The sequence below is a fragment of the Emys orbicularis genome, chromosome 3 (assembly GCF_028017835.1).
Source record: "Emys orbicularis isolate rEmyOrb1 chromosome 3, rEmyOrb1.hap1, whole genome shotgun sequence".
Taxonomy (NCBI): Eukaryota; Metazoa; Chordata; order Testudines; family Emydidae; genus Emys; species Emys orbicularis.
Window position 1 is genome coordinate 173,978,975 of NC_088685.1, and position 19,073 is coordinate 173,998,047.

At 43.1% G+C, this 19,073-nt stretch overlaps 1 protein-coding gene across 1 annotated transcript in view; it reads right to left on the reverse strand.

The window, feature by feature from the left end:
* The window catches only part of TRERF1 (transcriptional regulating factor 1), a 137,470-nt gene that overhangs the window by 45,532 nt on the left and 72,865 nt on the right, over positions 1-19,073 (reverse strand). The window contains exon 3 of the mRNA XM_065400608.1: positions 15,418-15,516. The gene's annotated coding sequence lies outside the window, so the exon portion shown is untranslated. The remainder of the gene's footprint in view (positions 1-15,417; positions 15,517-19,073) is intronic.

Genomic DNA, 19,073 nt, shown 5'->3' on the forward strand with positions numbered 1-19,073 from the left:
CCAGACCAAAACTGAGCAATTTTTCAGTCTTAGATTCTGCTTCATTTCCCCTGCACTCCTGGTGAAAGTGCAGAGAAAAATATATAGGGGTCTGGCTCAGATTGTCTAAAATATTCACTATTCCCAGGTTTTTTTTCCTATGTAAGATTGTTTAAAACCATTAAAAGCTTTGCTAACCCTAAGATAAAGCTCTTTTCCTGTAAGAATGAATGTTATATAGTGGGGAGCTACAGTCTTTTTTGTTTTTTTTTAATGGTCATGCAATGCCAATGTCTACCTCATGTTAATTGAGAACACTAACCAGAGTCCTGAGTCCCAAAGAGATCCTGCCTTTCCAGGGACAGCTCTTCACTGGCCTCCTCATTGTCTACCTCCAACGACTCTTCCAGTTCGTCCTTGGTGGTGATAAGAATAGGGGAGCAGAGACCATAACCTTTTTGGGTTCAGTAGTCGTGTAACTGATCAAAATCCTGTGCAGCTCCTTAAATAATAGGAAGGTTACATTTCCACTGTCAGACCTTTTCCTGGTATCCTTGGTTCTAAAGCAAGTCCTCCTGAGCGGTTTGCTTTTTATCCTGCACTGGTTGGTGTCCTGGTTCTGACCCTGCAGACATCTGCTTAGCAATGTGCACAAAAATATCTTTATTCCAGTGGCTGGCCACAAGAGCGTGCTGCACCAATGCTTCTCTCTAGAAGGCAATGAGATCGGCGGTCTCGGCACAACTCCAAGCAGCTGCTTGAGGTACGTTGTAAGGACTCTGGAGTAATGTCTCAGCAATGCTGAGATACTCAAATCTAGGCGCAAATGGGCAAATTCTGGCCCTGTGCCAGTTTTTAAATGGGAAACAGCACAGAGGTAAATAGGTCAGAAACAGTTGTCTGCAAAGTGGTGTGGGATAGCAGTTGGAGGACTGACAAAGTAGCGGGCAGCAGCATTGGGTGAACACGAACAGAAAAAATTAACTCAATTTACACTGAACTTAGAGCACACTGAAATACTCCAGAGCTCTCAAAAAATGCGGAGACAGTGCTCTACAATGAACTACCTTGTGCGCATGCAAGCGTTTACAAACTGGATTAACTCTACTTAATCTGGTTTAAAGCTCTCTGTGTAGACAAGGCCTAGGACTGGACCCTTGAACTTTTTTTGACACCTCCTGAAATACTGAAGGATTCTGACTCCACTTCTTCATGTCCAGGTCTCCCTCCTGCTGAGCCACTCCACCGCTATGTTCTCCCTCTCCTGTATATGGATAGCTTTCAGAAAGAGCGAGAGAGAAGGTGATGTTCTGAGCAAGTCAGTATTCATACACACAGACACCACCACTGCAGTGGCATACGTCAACTAACAAGGAAGAACGAAATCTGCCTTCTTCATTTCCCCTTGTTGGTTGACCTATGCCATTGTAGTAGCAGTGTATGTGTGGATGATTACATAACATTGATCAACTCTCAGTTGAAAATGGAGGCGTCCTAATGCAATGGCCCTGAGGTCTAGCATCTTATACTCTTCCTTTTCTCCAAATTGGACCACACCCCCTGGCATAGGTGACACTGTGAACTTGTCTTTTGGGGGGGGGGGAGGGGGGTTGGTCAATTTGATGGCATAACTCTGTAGAACTGACTCTAGTACCCACTTGTCCAAGATAGAAGTTGCTCACACATGGCAAATTTCTGAAGTCTCCACCCATCAGTGGACTCCTCCTGATGGTCAAAATGACAGACTGGACCTCTACATAGAGTGCTTCCACAGACTTGCACAGGCTGAAATTGTGAACAAACAGCATCACTTGCCCCATAACTTCAGCCGTACAGTACGCAACGCCATCCACAGCCTCAGAAACAACTCTGCCATTATAATCAGAGGGGCTGACGAAGGCGGTGCTGTAGTCATAATGAACAGGTCAGATTATGAACAGGAGGCTGCCAGGCAACTCTCCAACACCACATTCTACAGGCTACTATCCTCCAATCCCACTGAGGAGTACCAAAAGAAACTACACCATCTGCTCAAGAAACTCCCTGCTACAGCACAGGAACAAATCTACACAGACACACCCCTAGAGCCCCAACCAGGGGTATACTATCTGCTACCCAAGATCCATAAACCTGGAAACCCTGGACGCCCCATCGTCTCAGGCGTTGGCACTCTTACAGCAGGATTATCTGGCTATTTGGACTCTCTCCTCAGACCCTATGCTACCAGCACTCCTAGCTATCTTAGAGACACCACCGACTTCTTGAGGAAACTACAATGCATTGGTGATCTTCCTGAAAACACCATCCTGGCCACCAGGGATGTAGAAGCTCTTTACATCAATATTCCACATGAGGATGAACTACAAGCTGTCAAGAACAGTATCCCTAATGAGGCCACGGCACGCCTGGTAGCTGAGCTTTGACACTTTGTCCTCACCCGCAACCATTTCAGATTTGAGGACAACTTATACCTTCAAGTCAGTGGCACTGCTATGGGTACCCGCATGGCCCCACAGCATGCCAATATTTTTATGGCTGACTTAGAACAACACTTCCTCAGCTCTCGTCCCCTAGCATCCCTCCTCTACTTGCGCTACATTGATGACATCTTTATCATATGGACCCATGGGAAGGAGGCCCTTGAAGAATTCCACCTGGATTTCAACAATTTCCACCCCACCATCAACCTCAGCCTGGACCAGTCCACACAAGAGATCCACTTCCTGGACACTACAGTGCAAATAAGTGATGGTCACATAAACACCACTCTACACCGGAAACCTACTGACCGCTATATTTACTTACCTGCCTCCAGCTTCCATCCAGGACACATCACACGATCCATTGTCTACAGCCAAGCCCTAAGATACAACCGAATTTGCTTCAATCCCTCAGACAGAGACAAACACCTACAAGATCTTTATCAAGCATTCTTAAAACTACAGCTAAAATCTCTCCAGCACATCATCAACGATCCACAACCTATCCTGGAAAACAATCCCTCACTCTCACAGACCTTGGGAGGCAGGCCAGTCCTCGCTTACAGACAGCCCCCCAACCTGAAGCAAATACTCACCAGCAACTACACACCACACCACAGAAACACTAAGCCAGGAACCAATCCCTGTAACAAACCTCGTTGCCTACTCTGCCCCCATATCTACTCTAGCGACACTATCAGAAGACCCAGCCTAGGGTGACCAGATGACAGGAAGAAAATATCGGGACACGGGGGGGGGAGGGGGGGTCACCGGCGGAGCAAAAAACCCAAAAACCGAGTGCTGCCGGTGTAACGACACAAACAGCTCCCTCTCCCAATTCCCTACTGTGGCCCAGTGCTGCCGGCAAGAAAGGGGGGGGGGGGGAAGAGAAGCCGAGAACAGCTGAGTGCTGCGGGCAGTCAGAGGAGATTATGCACCCTCCCTTAGCTATGCATACCTTCAGCCTCTGGTTTTCAGGAGGGGGGGGGGGGGGAACCAACCGAGAACAGTCAGAGGAGACGAAAAAAAAAAAGAAAAAAGAAAAAAAGCCGAGAACAGCCGAGTGCTGCTGGCGAAGAGGGGGAAAAAAAAAAAAACCAAGGCGGAGTGCAGCGTCCCGACCGAAGATCGATCGGGACACGGGACAAATACCTAAATATTGGGACAGTCCCGATTTTATCGGGACGTCTGGTCACCCTAACCCAACCACATCAGCCACACCATCAGGGACTCATTAACCTGCACATCTGCTAATGTGATATGCCATCATGTGCCAGCAATGCCCCTCTGCCATATACATTGGCCAAACCGGACAGTCTCTACGTAAAAGAATAAATGGACACAAATCTGACATCAGGAATGGTAACATACAAAAGCCAGTAGGAGAACACATCAATCTCCCTGGACATTATAGAACAGATTTAAAAGTAGCCATACTTGAGAAAAAAAAACCCAAAAACAGACTTCAAAGAGAAACTGCAGAACTGAAATTCATTTGCAAATTTAATACCATTAATTTGGGCTTGAATAGGGACTGGGAATGGCTTGCTCATTACAAAAGGAACTTTCCCTCTCCTGGTGTTGACACCTCCTCATCAATTATTGGGAGTGGACTACATCCACCCTGATTGAATTGGCCCTGTCAACACTGGTTCTCCACTTGCGAAATACCCACCTGGGGAAGTGAGGAAACAGATTGACAGAGCAAGACGGGTACCCAGGAATCACCTACTACAGGACAGGCCCAACAAGGACAATAACAGAACAACACTGGCCATCACATACAGCCCCCAGCTAAAACCTCTCCAGCGCATTATCCACGATCTACAATCTATCCTGGAAAATGATCCCTCACTCTCACAGACCTTGGGAGGCAGGCCAGTCCTCGCTTACAGACAACCCCACAACCTGAAGCAAATACTCACCAGCAACTACACATCACACCACAGAAACACCAACCCAGGAACCAATCCCTGTAGCAAACCTCGTTGCCTACTCTGTCCCCATATCTACTCTGGCGACACCATCAGAGGACCCAACCACATCAGCCACACCATCAAGGGCTTATTCACCTGCACATCCACTAATGTTATATATGCCATCATGTGCCAGCAATGCTCCTCTGCCATGTACATTGGCCAAACCGGACAGTCCCTCCGCAAAAGAATAAATGGACACAAATCGGACATCAGGAATGGTAACATACATAAGCCAGTAAGTGAACACTTCAATCTCCCTGGTCATTCTATTACAGATTTAAAAGTCACTATCATTGAACAAAAAAACTTCAGAAACAGACTTCAAAGAGAAACAGCAGAACTAAAATTCATTTGCAAATTTAACACCATTAATCTGGGCTTGAATAGGGACTGGGAGTGGCTGGCTCATTACAGAAGCAGCTTTTCCTCTCCTGGAATTGACACCTCCTCATCTATTATTGGAAGTGGACTACATCCACCCTGATTGAATTGGCCCTGTCAACACTGGTTCTCCACTTGCGAAGTAACTCTCTGCTCTCCATGTGTCAGTATATAATGCCTGCATCTGTAACTTTCACTCTATGCATCTGAAGAAGTGAGGTTTTTACCCATAAAAGCTTATGCCCAAATAAATCTGTTAGTCTTTAAAGTGCCACCGGACTCCTCGTTGTTTTTGTGGATACAGACCAATACGGCTACCCCCTGATACTTGACACCCTCAGATAAGAGATCTTGTTGGACATGGGCCACTATAATTTAGGTAGAGGGTGGAACTTCCACAAGTGTTCCACTGAATGTCCCCACAGAGGGGAAGGAGCTTTGAGAAGTATTTTTTTCATTTCCTTTGTCGGTAAAGTCTCCACCGGCTTGTAGCCCGCCTGTCTGCCCATACTAGAAGTAGAGCCACTTCCTTACTTTACCACTGAGGTTAAGGAGGGTGATGGTCCCTGTATGAGCTACTACTGCTCCATGGCTAAAGGGACCAACTAAGATTAACAGCTCATCCCATGAGGCTGAGGAAAGGTTCCAGACCTATTATGGGATCTGCTTGCACTACCTCTTGGAATGGGCTGGAAGATGAGGTGTATGATGGTCCTCCGTGGCCTAATTCCCTAGTTCAGCAAGGACCTGGTCCTCACACTGCCTGAGAGGGTTAGGTGCTATGTTTGAAGGGTGACCTGGCCTGCCCCCATGTTGCCTTTTGGTGTGGTTGCAGGTTCCTCTCTGCAGTTGGGACAGACCAGTCCTAGTGTCCTTGGTCAGGAAAGGGTAAAACTTGAGGAGCATTTGCAGGTATTTTTCCCCTCTCCTTATCTGCAATGGGCCAATAGAGAAGTGGAAAACAGGTATATTCCAGCAGTAATCTGACACCTAGGACAGGGTCCAAGGCAAACCTGACTCAAACCCCCAGACAAAAGACAGACCTGCTTTTTCTTATCTTTTTGGTAGTGCTATCTTGAAAGGTTCTGCAAGAGGAGACTCCTGGTCTGCTATCTGCTCAAGAGTGGAAGCAGAGAACTCTGGGGTTCTCCAGAGGGGTGGCTCTGACCTCAGGCTGTCTGTCAATCTTTGCTCTGCCTCCAATCTGCAAGGGGGGAGAGGGATGCCCCTCAATACAGAACGTTGGGAATGGAGGAGGGGTGAGAAAACCCTCTGTCATCCCACAAACTGAATACTTAAAAGGATGTAGATTCAAGTCAAACCAACAGTAATCCTCAATGACTACTACACCATCTGAACAAAAACGCTCATGCCAATAAACAAATCAGAAAACGGGATTATTGGACTTGATTAAATCAGTGCATGCATATTATGCATTCTGAGGTTTACCACTTTGCCAAAGAGATCTTCAGAAGATGCAGTGGATTAATTGCTCTGAAAATGCAAAATGTTATGACATCTCACTATCTTGTGCAGAAATGATAAAAATAACTGGTTCATTCATCACAGGAGACAGGAACCGAGCGCACATTCAGCTCTTTGCAGAGTATTTAATATGAACAAAGCAGATGTCAAAAATTAGAAAACCAGACCAAAGTGTTCCAACAAAACTGCTTTTTGTGACTAAATGTACACAGCATTTGGCCAATCTGTTCCCAAAATGAACAAAAGCACTAAGGTCCTGATCCTGTAAAGTGCAACCACAGAAGTCAGTGAGAACCGAGGGTGCTCAGCAGACACTGCAAGTAACAGTACAGTAACAAATGTAATCAACTCAATTCACTGAGCAGTCCTAAATTGCTATTTGTTTAGGAGACATCCCTGAAGCAAGGGTGCTGACACAATTTGTGTAATGGGGGTGCTGAGAGCCATTGAACCAGAACTGTAAACCCTGTACATGATGGAAACCACTTCAAGCCAGGGGGTGCAGCAGCACCCTCAGGACCCCTAGTTCCAGCACCTATGACTGAAACCCAATACAGCACAGCACACCATCATTCTGAGCACCTCCTTCTTCCTAAAGGGATGTTGTTACCTTGGGCTGTACAGTAACTCCTCACTTAAAGTCGTCCCAGTTAACGTTGTTTCGTTGTTACACTGCTGATCAATTAGGGAACATGCTTGTTTAAAGTTGTGCAATGCTCCCTTCTAATGTCATTTGGCAGCCGCCTGCTTTGTCCACTGTTTGCAGGAAGAGCAGCCCGCTGCAGCTAGCTGGTGGGGGCTTGTAACCAGGGTGGACTGGCAGCCCCCCCATCAGCTCCCCGCTCCCCTAAGTTCGCTGTGCTGCAGCCACCCAGCAGGCTATCAATTCCCCTGAGCTATCAATTGCCGGCAGTTCAGCTGTTCCTCCCCCCACTGCCATGTGCTGCTCCTGCCCTCTGCCTTGGAGCTGCTCCCAGAGACTCCTGCTTGCTGTGCAGGGGGAGAGGGGGAAAGCTAATGTCAGGGTGTTCCCCCCCCCGCTCCTGCACCCCACTTACCCCTTCTCCATATAGAGCAGGGAGGGGACTCGGATGGAGGGAGAGAGACAGAGAGAGCCTGGGGCAGCAGGCTGATCCACTTAAAAAGACAATGCACTTAAGAGCGGGTCAGCTTACTTAAAGGGGCAGTGTGCATCTCTCTCTCTCTCTCCCACACACACACAAAGTGTGTGTCTGTCTCTGTCTGCTATGCTGTCTCCCCTCCCTCCTGTTCGTGCTGCCTTGATGAGAGGCTATATTAACAACATGTTAACCCTTGAGGGCTCAGCCAAGTGCTAGTTCATCATTTAGCAGCAAGGCATTCCCTGGGAAATATCCCTCCCTCTTCTACCCTCCGACTTCACCACCTCAACCAAGCTTCACAATCATCATAGCTGTGAACAGTATTAAATTGTTTGTTTAAAACGTATACTGTGTGTATATCTATATAATATATAGTTTTTTGTCTGGTGAAATTTTTTTCCCTGGAACCTACCCCCCCCCCCCCATTTACATTAATTCTTATGGGGAAATTGGATTCACTTAACATCGTTTCGCTTAAAGTCGCATTTTTCAGGAACATAACTACAATGTTAAGCGAGGAGTTACTGTAGAATCTTCATCTTCAAAAGAGACACACGCTTGCACTGCATATAGGACATTCCATTACAGCATAAAACCACAAGGGGCACTGGGGGTAGGGTTGTAGTTTTTTCCTTGCCTGGTCAAAAAAAATAATCTATTCTAAATAATATCTGCTTGCCTGCATTTCAACATTTTATCATATAATTGCTAGGGTTCCCCCGATTATGTTTTTACTCCTATTTTTAGGTGGATCTTGCTCTCGTTTACGGTTTGCATAGTTCTAAAAACTGCTCATATGTGGTTCATGGCACTTTTTATAGCGAAAGCAAAGGAGCACTTGATAATATCAGCAACAGACAGAACTGGGAGCCCTAACGAACATGAAAGAGAGGTCTGGAGCACTGCACAGTCACTTGTGAGTAGCTATGGACTATTCCAAGGTAAATGTAGTTGGGAGGAAAAGGAATATTCCCTGCTTTAAAAAAAAATATGTTAAGTTATTTATTAAAAAATAAGCAGTGTTTTAGTTATAGTAAAGATATAAAACTGTTCTGTGGTTCACCTGTATTTTAATTAGAAACCACTTTATTTACAGCTCTCACATCACAGGTCTGCAGATGTGTACATTGCTCTTGATGCAATTCCCAACTCAAATAAATAAAAGGTAATCCTCGAACGATTTATGACATTCCATAATCAGACAGGAAACAAGACATTCATTTGTATTGTTTATTTCTGAATGTATTTAATGTTACACTTGTGTGCCTCAGTAACTTAGAAAATGATGGCCCCATCACAAGTACTTCCTTTGTACTACATGTATCTGAAATGGCTCATTTATAAATACAAAAATGCTTATCTCATGATCTAGACACGTACATAAATTAAAAATACAATCATACAAAAGATAAAGCCAGCAGCTTTTCCACACCCTCAAAACCAGAAAATGACTAATCAGAGAGTGAAAAACAAACAAAACTCAGATACCCCACCTTTTCCACAAGTGCTAAGTTCACATCAGAGAGAAAAACAGTTCCCAAAATGAGGGCCTCCCAAAGAAAATAGTCAGCTGGCAGCTTTTAAAATGAAGGGACCCCAGGTTGAGCACCTCCACTGACTGCAGCTGCAACAGCATAAGGAGGAAATCATTCAAGCAGGCAGGTCCCAGGCAGCTACATCTTTTATCAATCAAAACCAACATCCTAAAATCCACTCTGAAACCAACAGGACGTCAGTGTAGGTCATGGAGCACTGGTGTTACGTCTCCTGAGACAGGCCTCTTAACAAGAGCATAACATTCGCCATCAACTTTAATTTTGGGGTTGATTTAAGTTGTAGCCTTACATATCGCGCATTGCAGCTGTCCAGTCCTAAGGTAACATAGGCATGGATTACAGTAGCAAGGTCTGCGTAAGGAAATAAAATTAAAAATCTGACAATTTCCTCACAAGACCATCATGAAACAATAACATTCCTCACTCACTGCTGCTACATGATCGCTTAATAGCAGTTGGGGATGCAAAGACACCCACAAACTATGTATGCAGGTAGCAAATGGTAGATACATATTTTCAATAAAAGGGCCCAAGTATAATCCTTGCCATGTCTTCTGATTGCTCTCCCCCTAACCTACCGACATCACCCTCGCCTTATCCAGATTGAAGTTCAGTTAGCTGCCTCTCATCCATGTCCAAATTGGTAAGGCACTACTCACAATTAAATATTTTTGGGAAACACTGAAAGACAATTTTTCATTCATTCTCTTTAAAAAAACCAAAAAAACAAAACAAAAACAACTAATTGTATGTGTCTACTTTTTAAGCAGCTTGGTTTTTTAGATGCTTCTGAGATAAAACTGTGTCACAAGAGCTTCCTTCTTTGCAAATTCACGCAGTTGTGTCAAACACACACACACCATACCCCCAATAATCTGCAACTTTACAGTTTGTTGCTCAAGGAATGTTTGAGATAAGAACATCATAAATGTTCCTATAGCAACAGAATGTTATGAAGCAGTATTTGTAAAAAGCCACAGAGAATGCGTATCTTTACCACTAAATGCTGGAGAAGAGAGGGTCATGGAGAACATTTCTGTTTATACGCAACTATATCATACATTAGCTAGCACCTAGCTGAAAAGTGTAATCAGGGGATTTATGTTACTTTCTAGAACTCATTTAACAATGAATACTTGTGCCTTTATATTGCACCTTACACATTCATTATGCTTAGAAGTTGATCTTGTATTTCTGTGAAAAATCCATACTCCTGAGAGCTGTAGCAATACTGATCTAACGTCCAGTGCAGATGCAGCTAGGTCAACCAACAGAAGAATTGCTTCTGTCAACCAAGCTACCATCACTTGCGGAGGTAGAGTTCCTACAGTGATGGGAAAAACCCCTTCTGACACGGAGTCTGTGTCTACACTATGCCGTTATGGCAGCATAGCTACAGCTCTGTAGCTATGCCACTAGAGTCCCTGTAGTGTAGACATGGCCTAACCTCTATCAGGAAGTTTTCATGCTACCGTCCTCAGTGGGCCTGTATGGGAACCCAGGTCCTCCCTCAATTCTGGGTTCCAGCCCAGGGACCCTGTAATCAAGTAGCTACTGTCTGTTTCCTCTGACCCCTAGCTTCATACCTGAACTGCTTCTTACCTTGGCCTCTCTCTAGGCCTTCTTCACAGCTCCTACCTCAGCTCACTCCTATGCAGACTCTTTACCCCACCCTGGGCTCTGCAGAGCTCTTTGCTGCTCTTGTACAGAATGATGCCTCTCCCAGAGCTTTCATCCTAGAGACCCGGCTCCTGTTTGCCTCTTCCCAGGCGGTGCGTGTGTCAGTGTCTCTCTCTATGCCTTTCCCCCACCTTACCTCTCTTCCAGTGCCTTGGGCCTCCTTACCTTAAATAAATCAACCAGTGCCTCCACCGGGTCAGATAACAGAACTACCTGACATCCCCCCACATACAACCAGGTGGGCTAACAGCTTCCAGTCTCCCACTAACCCTTTCTCTGTGAGGTATGCACACCGTGGATTAAGCTAATTAAGACGTGGATTAAGATAATTTGGAACAAGGCACTTTTATTCTGCAATAAACATGTCTACGCTGGGAGTTAATTAGGAATAGCTATTCCACTTTAAATTCAAACCCTATTTTAATTTAAAATAACTTCCTTGTGTGGACAAATCCATAGAAGCAAGAACTGCATGGTTGTACATTTGCTGTAAAAAGCAAGAGTTCCTTCTACAATACAAAAAACAGTTTATACCAAAGAAAAAAAAATAATATACCTTTTTTCCCCCCCCTTTCTCAGAGTAAGCTATTTTTTAACCAGGGCATCACATTGAACCACTCCGTTTATCATTCCTCTTTGAGAATGTCTCACAAACAATAGTAAGGACGGTTTGTCTTTCCCTACCACATTTCTGTACCTACAAGTCCCTGAAGTCCACAGAACTGTTTCTTGTTGCAGTCTGAGAAAATCACCCACCACGTGGGTAACCACCGCGCAACCTTCAAGGGACAGTGGTGGTAAATTCAATTAAACTTTCCTGATGCCCACTCTGATAAAAACTGGTTTTGGACTAGATAATCTGTTAGGCTTTATGGTTACATTAAGCTAAAATAAAGTGTCAGTGGAAAAGTGTGGTAAATTTGTGCAAGTTACAGGAAAGCCAGCTCCAATGAAGCACATGTAATTTTACAGATCTCTCTCAAGACCATACAAGAGCCACCAAATTCTACAAAGGAAAACTCAGGGACCCAACATCTTCTCACACCAATTTTCTTCTTTTGTTTGGTTTTCACTAGGGAAGGGTCTGAGCTAATTCCCCAGGATCTTTGAGATATTCTGGGGCTCTTTTCTAATGCATATTTGAAAAATAAAAATAAAAATTGGCAATGACTGAGGCCACAACAAAATGCTGAATGTATTAGAGATAATATCATGAGCTAAAATTGTGTAGCAAGTGTCCATAGTCACCCTATAACATACTGCACAATGTACCAGGTGCTTGACATTTTTCACCAGAGCTACGAGATAAATAATTTTTGTAAGCATTTCAGCAATCCCCAAAACTTTTGTATTATCTCTGAATTATCAAATATAGTACCCCACTTCTGCAGAGAGACAGCATATGTATATACATATACACACATTCTTACACACACACACACACGTACGTACGTACATGTGACTGGAGCCTGATTTTTAAAAATGTATGTTGTGATAAATGAAAGAGGGTCAGGGAAGCTTCCTTTTATGAACACCCAGCCAGCCAGTAGCTATAAAATCCCTCTTAGTAGCTGTTCTCTAATTGCTCTACCTGTAAAGGGTTAAAAAGTCTCACTGCTATCCATAGGTAAAAGGAAGTGAGTGGGCACCTGGCTAAAAGAGCCAATGGGAAGGCTAAAACTTTAAAATTGAGAAAAAAACCTCCCCTTTTGTCTGTCTGTCTGTTGTTCTCTAGGGAGAGGCAGACAGGGCAGAGCTATGCTCTAAGAAGCTTGGGCCAGGTCTGAAAAAAATCATCAGTATCATACCTAGAACTACTCATTTAAAACCCCAGATATGTAAGTAGATCAGGAAATGTCTAGGAAAACACAATTAGGTTATCTTTTATTTCTTTATGGCTTGTGGATTCCTCTGTGCTAACCCCAGATGCTTTTGTTTTGCTTGTAACCTTTAAGCTGGACCTTAAGAAAGCTATTCTTGGTTCTTAATCCTTGTTGTTTTTTTAAATCTAGCAACAGCCTGAGTTCCCAGATGTATTTTCTCTTATTTTTTTTTTTAATTAATAATAAAATTTACCTTTTTTAAGAACAGAATTGGATTTTTGTGTCCTACAAGGTTTGTGCATGTTGTTTAATTAGCTGGTGGTAACAGCTGATTTCCTTTGTTTTTATTTCTCAGCTCTTCCCCGGAGGGGAGGGAGCTGAAAGAGCTTGAGAGTACCCCATAGGAAGGAATTCCCAAGTACGCCTTCCTGGGCTCTCAAAGGGGTTCTGCACTTGGGTGGTGGCAGCATCTACCAATCCAAGATCAGAGAAAAGCTGTAACCTTGGGAATTTAATACAATCCTGGAGTGGCCGGTATTAATTTTTAAAATCCTTCTGCACTTGGAGTGCCACAGTGGGAAATTAGCTTTAACATTTGTAACATGTAAAAAGCAGGCTCCATCCACATCTATGCAACTCTTACCCCATCATCTTTGACCACTCCCCACCTCCGTAATGGTGGTGGGGACTCAAGGGAAGAAGCAAGAGAGAGAATGAACTCCTACTCTATCCCATCTACTTGCCCAAGTCAAAGGCACTCAGCATTGTAGGATCAGACCCAAAATTCCTTATGTAACAATATAATTATGAAACAATTATATTGCATGTACAGGGTGACTGGTATTAATACAGTTTCCGCATATATTACTAGCAAGTATCTAATGACTTTATGTCTTTTAAAATGTTTACAGCACACTAAGAAAAATAAGTGCAAAGTATATTTAAAATCAAATGCACAGTACTCCCTTTCCTAGCCAACTATTGTTCTTCCTTTTGCAGCCATTTGATTATGAGACTTTATTCAGTTTTGCTCAAAGTCAGATGAAAAAACGTTACTGAAATGAGTGCATTGTCTCTGAGTCAGATGTGAAGGAAAAGGTCTGGCTGACAAAAATAACTTTTAAATAAGGTGTTAGTGAATTCATATTGCAAAGAACATAAAAGAAGGCAGGAAGCAGGGGAGGGAAGCATCTCTCTCATATTATATTTAAATGACAAGTAAAAGTAACTCTTGGTGTTCTTTCAGCATCTCATTGATGGGGGCCATTGCATAATCTTGTATTATTGTATGTGGACTAAAAATCTATTTAATATTTTTTTCTGAATTCACAAGATTAAAATAGAAATTAATGTAAATTGTGCCCATTAAATCAAAAGTGGCAGATACAAAATATAGTAAGTATTCCTCTAAGCATGTTTGCTTGATCTGCTCTGTGAATTGGACATACCTAACTTTAACAACTTTCTCTAGCACTACAAACTGTGTAAACTCAGTGAAGAGAAACTCTTCAGATCTCTGCATGTCAAGTGTGACAAGCAAATTTATCACAAATACAAATCCCCCCCCACATACACACACAGAGCAAAGCAGCAGGAACACAATGCAGGCAAATATGCCTGTCTATCCAAAGTCCAAGGTCATTTTAACAGGTGTCATAGCTAGGAGTTGAAAGAAAACACAATGAAAGGAGCAGAGAGGCACAAGTGGGGATGGAAATGAGAGGGAGGAAAAAGGCAGCAGTACAGGTTTCTAAGACAGCCAACGATTTTAAAAAATAGAGAAGGGAATTTATATTTTATATAAGGGAGAGGAGAAACAAACTCTCTGCCATTTCTGGAGATTCCCAGCAATTCAGTGAGAATTTTTTTATTTCAAACAAGTACAACTCTACACATACATCTTTCAGGCAATCTGTTTTGTGCAGTTTTGTGAGTGTAACAGGAAAACTGCTTTAAATATTCATACAGTAATAGGAAAACAGATATTCTTGTCTGTTACAGGTGAAACGGTTTTTTAGGGCCAGAGGGAAGATATTCCCTATGGACAACATCCAGTAAATATTGGCACCTTCCTGATTAATTTGCATGTGCAGTTTGCAAAATGGTTTGTATCAAATGAGTATATAGAGAAGAATGGCCACACTGGGTCAGACCAATGGGTTATCTATCCCAGTGGCCAATACCAGGTGCTTCAGAGGGAATTAACAATCATCGAGTGATCCATCCTGTTGTCCACTCCAAGCTTCTGGCAATCAGAGGCTAGAGACACCCAGAGCATGGGGTTGCATCCCTGCCCATTCTGGCTAATTGCCATTGATGGACCTATCCTCCATGAACTTATCTAATTCTTTTTTTAACCCTGTTATATTTTTGGCCTTCACAACATCCCCTGGCAAAAGTTCCACAGGTTGATGCGCACTGTGTGAAGAAATACTTCCTTACATTTGTTTTATATTAAGGCAATATTAAGAAATAAAAGATAAAAAGATTATAAAGGTAAATTGTATTTGGATCTATAGTCAAGTCATCTATTTTTTAGGTGGACAGATGAAAGCCACTCCCCTGACATAAAACTGGGATAACACTCACTTAACCTTTTCAAGTCCAAAGTGTAGTGCTGTAATACAAATAATAAATAAATAAATAAATAAATAATGTCTCCAGGTTCCTCAAATATTGTAAAATAAATGGCAAAGAGGTAGGAGAATTTCTCTGCTGAGAGCACTTGAATGTCTTGAAAAACAATTAAAATGGTGTCCAGTTTTTCTGGGGATAGAGACAGAGGCCATTATTATTCATGGTAAGAGAGAGGCATATGTCTAGAAATTATATACCCCTGGAATGCTATGAAAACAGAACAGTCGCTGCTCTATAAATGGGACTGGTCTGCCCACTATCTCCAGAGTTCCCTGGCATAAAACAAACATACTTACCAGTTCTGAGAATCTGTTTAGCATTCTCCTTTGGTCTCTTTTTTTCCCAACTCTTCCCAGTTATCTTGGCAGGTCCCCTGAGAATACCTCCTACTTGGACTATAACGGGGAGAAATAATGAAATGTTGCTTGTGATATTATAGGGATATGATTTCAAGCCAGCCGGTCTTCAAAATCTTAAACTTACCAGTTACCTGAACAGGGGATCCCTTGCTGCCTGTCCTACGTGGAAGGGCCACATACTCTGCTCACTGCCATAAGGGCAGTCGTATTATGGATCAAGATACGAAGTCTTGGTCCATGTCATAGAGATTGAAGGTGCTTATATCAGTTTAGCTTATTATAGGAATAAGCTATACCAGCATAAGAACCTATACACCAATATAACTGGATCCATATTAGGGGGTTGTACTACTTTAAGTATATAGGTTTCTAGACAGATAAAATTTTAACAGTACAAAAAAACCTGTGTGGGTCAGGCCTAAGAGGAGTTGAGATGTTCCTTCAAGTTAGCCACAATGTTTGGTGTATTAGGAAGCTTGACCGCCGGTTCCAGAGGTTGAGAGAAGAATATTTTTGACTTTCTCCACAAGTTTCTCCAAAGAGAATGAGTTTGACATTCTCATAAGATGCTGTAGTGGGGCAGCTGCCCCACTCCTGGAGAACAGGTGTGAAAAGCAGCCCAGCTAGGTTGATTGGGGAAGCAGCCACAGCTGTGGCCAGCTCAGTCAGGGCACAGTGGCCCTTATAAGAGCAGGAGAAGTCGCACTCTAGCCCTGGAGTGGGAAGGGCTAGCTGCCTGAGAGCACAGTACCTGAAGTAGAGCAGTGCTGGGGAAGGGCAAGAGGAGCTGGGGAGCTCCAGCCTGGTAAACCCCCAGGCTGCAGGCGTTGGTGAAGGCCTACAAAGGTACTGGGGCTACAGAGGTGCAGCCTGGGAATAGGCAGAGGCAGCTGGTCCTAACCTCTTGTCAGTGATGAGTTGCCCCAGTGAGAGAGGGCTAGATGATGACTGGCAATAGCCACTGAGGCAAGCTGGGTGTAGAGGGATGGGGGTTCCCCTGGGAGGGGAGACCCAGTGTGTGTGGGTACTGCTGGGGCAGAACCCCAAGGTAAAGGGCACCGAGGTCCAGGAGGGACTCGGGGCCAGCGGCAGGCGAGACACTGGCCTTCAGAGGGCACTCCATACGCTGGAAAAGAGCTAATTCCCAGAAGACGAGCAGGAGGCGCCACGCCGGTGAGTCTCGACTTCGCTACAGATGTCTAAGCATAGACAGATGGCCTAGCCTTGGGTGAAGAAGAAACAATGGGAGTCATTTTAGCCAAAGCAGGTGGTTTGCTTATCTAATGTGAGGAGGGAAAAGGTGAAGGACCTGCTTGTATTCTATGAAAGCCATGACTATTCTTCAGGCAGGCCAGCTATAAAGGAAGGAGAATTACTTTTGAAAAGAATACTTTGAAAGATGGAAGCAAGATCCTCAAGGACTTCTGTGCATCCAAAGCAAATTCAGAACTATGGGAGGTGGAAGGGCTAGTGTATAAGGTGCCTACAATTGAAAAGTCAAGCAAGGGTATCTTGGAAGCAGGAGAGAAATGAAGACTCAAAGGACATGGTTTAAATGGTTCTCAAGTGGATAAACATTTCCTGCCTGTCTTCCTGGGCTTCTCAACCTTCTGAACCCATACTACAGTAATTTTTTCTTTTCTCTCTTTCAGATTTGTTTAGGCTCGTAAACAAAAGAATGGATAAAGGAAAAACAATGGATCCGACTTCCAAAAATCATTTGACAAAATCCCCTAAAAAGGCTATTAAGGAAACCAAGTTGCCTTGAGGCAAGAGGTAAAATATTGACATGGATTAGAAACTGGCTAAGATACAGAAAATAGAGTAAGAACAAATCATCAGTCTTCAACATGCAAAGGTTAAGAGTGTGAATATATTCCTAAGTGATCTGGAAAAGAGAAAAACAGTGAGGTGGCTGAATTTGCAGATTATACAAAATATTTAAAGTTAGTCAAAATTAGCGGAAAGTGGGAGGAATTTCTAAGACCCCTCATAAAGTTAAGCCAATCAGCAGCATAATGGCGGATGAAATTAAACAAATTACAAGTAATACATATTGAAACTGAAAGGAATAATCTGAACTACTCATATGTATTGCTGAGTTCTAAACTAAATGTAACAACTCAGTAAGAAGGCCTGGGCATCAGTGTAAACTACTAAATGAAAACTGCTGTTAAAAGTGCAGTGGTATTGCTTAAGGAGGAAAAAATAGTGCATAAAATGTTAGGCTGTATGAGGAATGAGATTAAAAATAATACTGAAAATATTATAATAGAATTACATAAAATCATTGGTATGCCCTCAATTTGAATATTGTGTTCAGTTCTGGTCACTATCTCAAAAGGAATACAGCAGAAGTAGAAGAGAGTTCAAAGTGTTGTTGCAGCTGTGTTGGTCCCATAATATGACAGAGACAAGGTAGGTGAGGTAATATCTTTTATAGGACCAACTTCCGCTGGTGGAAGCTACAAGCTTTCAAGCTACACAGAACAATTCTTCATGTCAGAAGGCATTCAGAGACAGATAGTTATTAGAGACATGAAATGACTTTCATACGGAGAGAGACTGAAAAGTTTGGGATTGTTAGTTTATAGACAACAAAAGGCACGGTAGAGGTATTTAAAATAAAGAATGGTTTAGACAATGAGGTGCTCCTATTTATCCACTTTCCTGATCAAAAACAAGGGAATATTCAATTAAGTTAAATGGTAAAAAATTTTAAACTGATAATAGGAAATACTTTTTTTTTTTTTTTTTTACTCAATAGTACTGCCTGCCACAAGCTATCACTGAGCTTAGTAAGCTACAGAAAAGGATTAGTCATATATGTAGCTAATGAAAACACTCACAGTTTCATTAGATAGGTGTGGGTACACACACATTTTATATATATATATATATAAACCTCATACGTAGCAGGTCATAAGGCAAACATTAACTGACTAGGTTTGGAACTTCCCCTATGGGCACTTCACTCCATAACTGCCCACCATAAGGTTAATTGCACTTTAAAGCCTCTGGTACAACAAACTACCAGCGACAGGATACTCGTGCTTTGCTGGTCTGTTCTGGTATGACAATTCCCATGTTCCTACATCACAAAAGTGCAGAACCGTGCTTCTACAGCTTGCTCCATAGCAATGCAGCAAAAACCTGGGATGGTATAATCCCCTTTATTTGTGGGGCTTAGCCCTATGGATCCTAGTAGTAGCAGTGGTGGATCTACAAGCCAATACTCTGCCTTGCCCAGCCACACCTAACTCCAGGGGTGTCATTTCAGAAAAATTCAGGGGGCAGCAGGGGGAGTAGAGGACAATGGTGCATATAGACCTATGAAAAGTCAGGAGTGGGAGGCAAACCAAGGTCAGGGGGCAGGGTTAACCCACACACAGCAAATGATGCCCCTGCCTAACTCCTCCATCCAAAGTCTTCCCATACAAGGAACCAGAGAGATTCCACTGTTGCTATCTAACAAGAGTTATCATTTGCCCCTGAAAGTTGTTATTTCATTCTGTCTGTCTGCAGACTTGGCACTTACACTGGATCCTCTTCAGCGGAGATATTTGCAATGTTTAGGGTTAGTAACATTTACT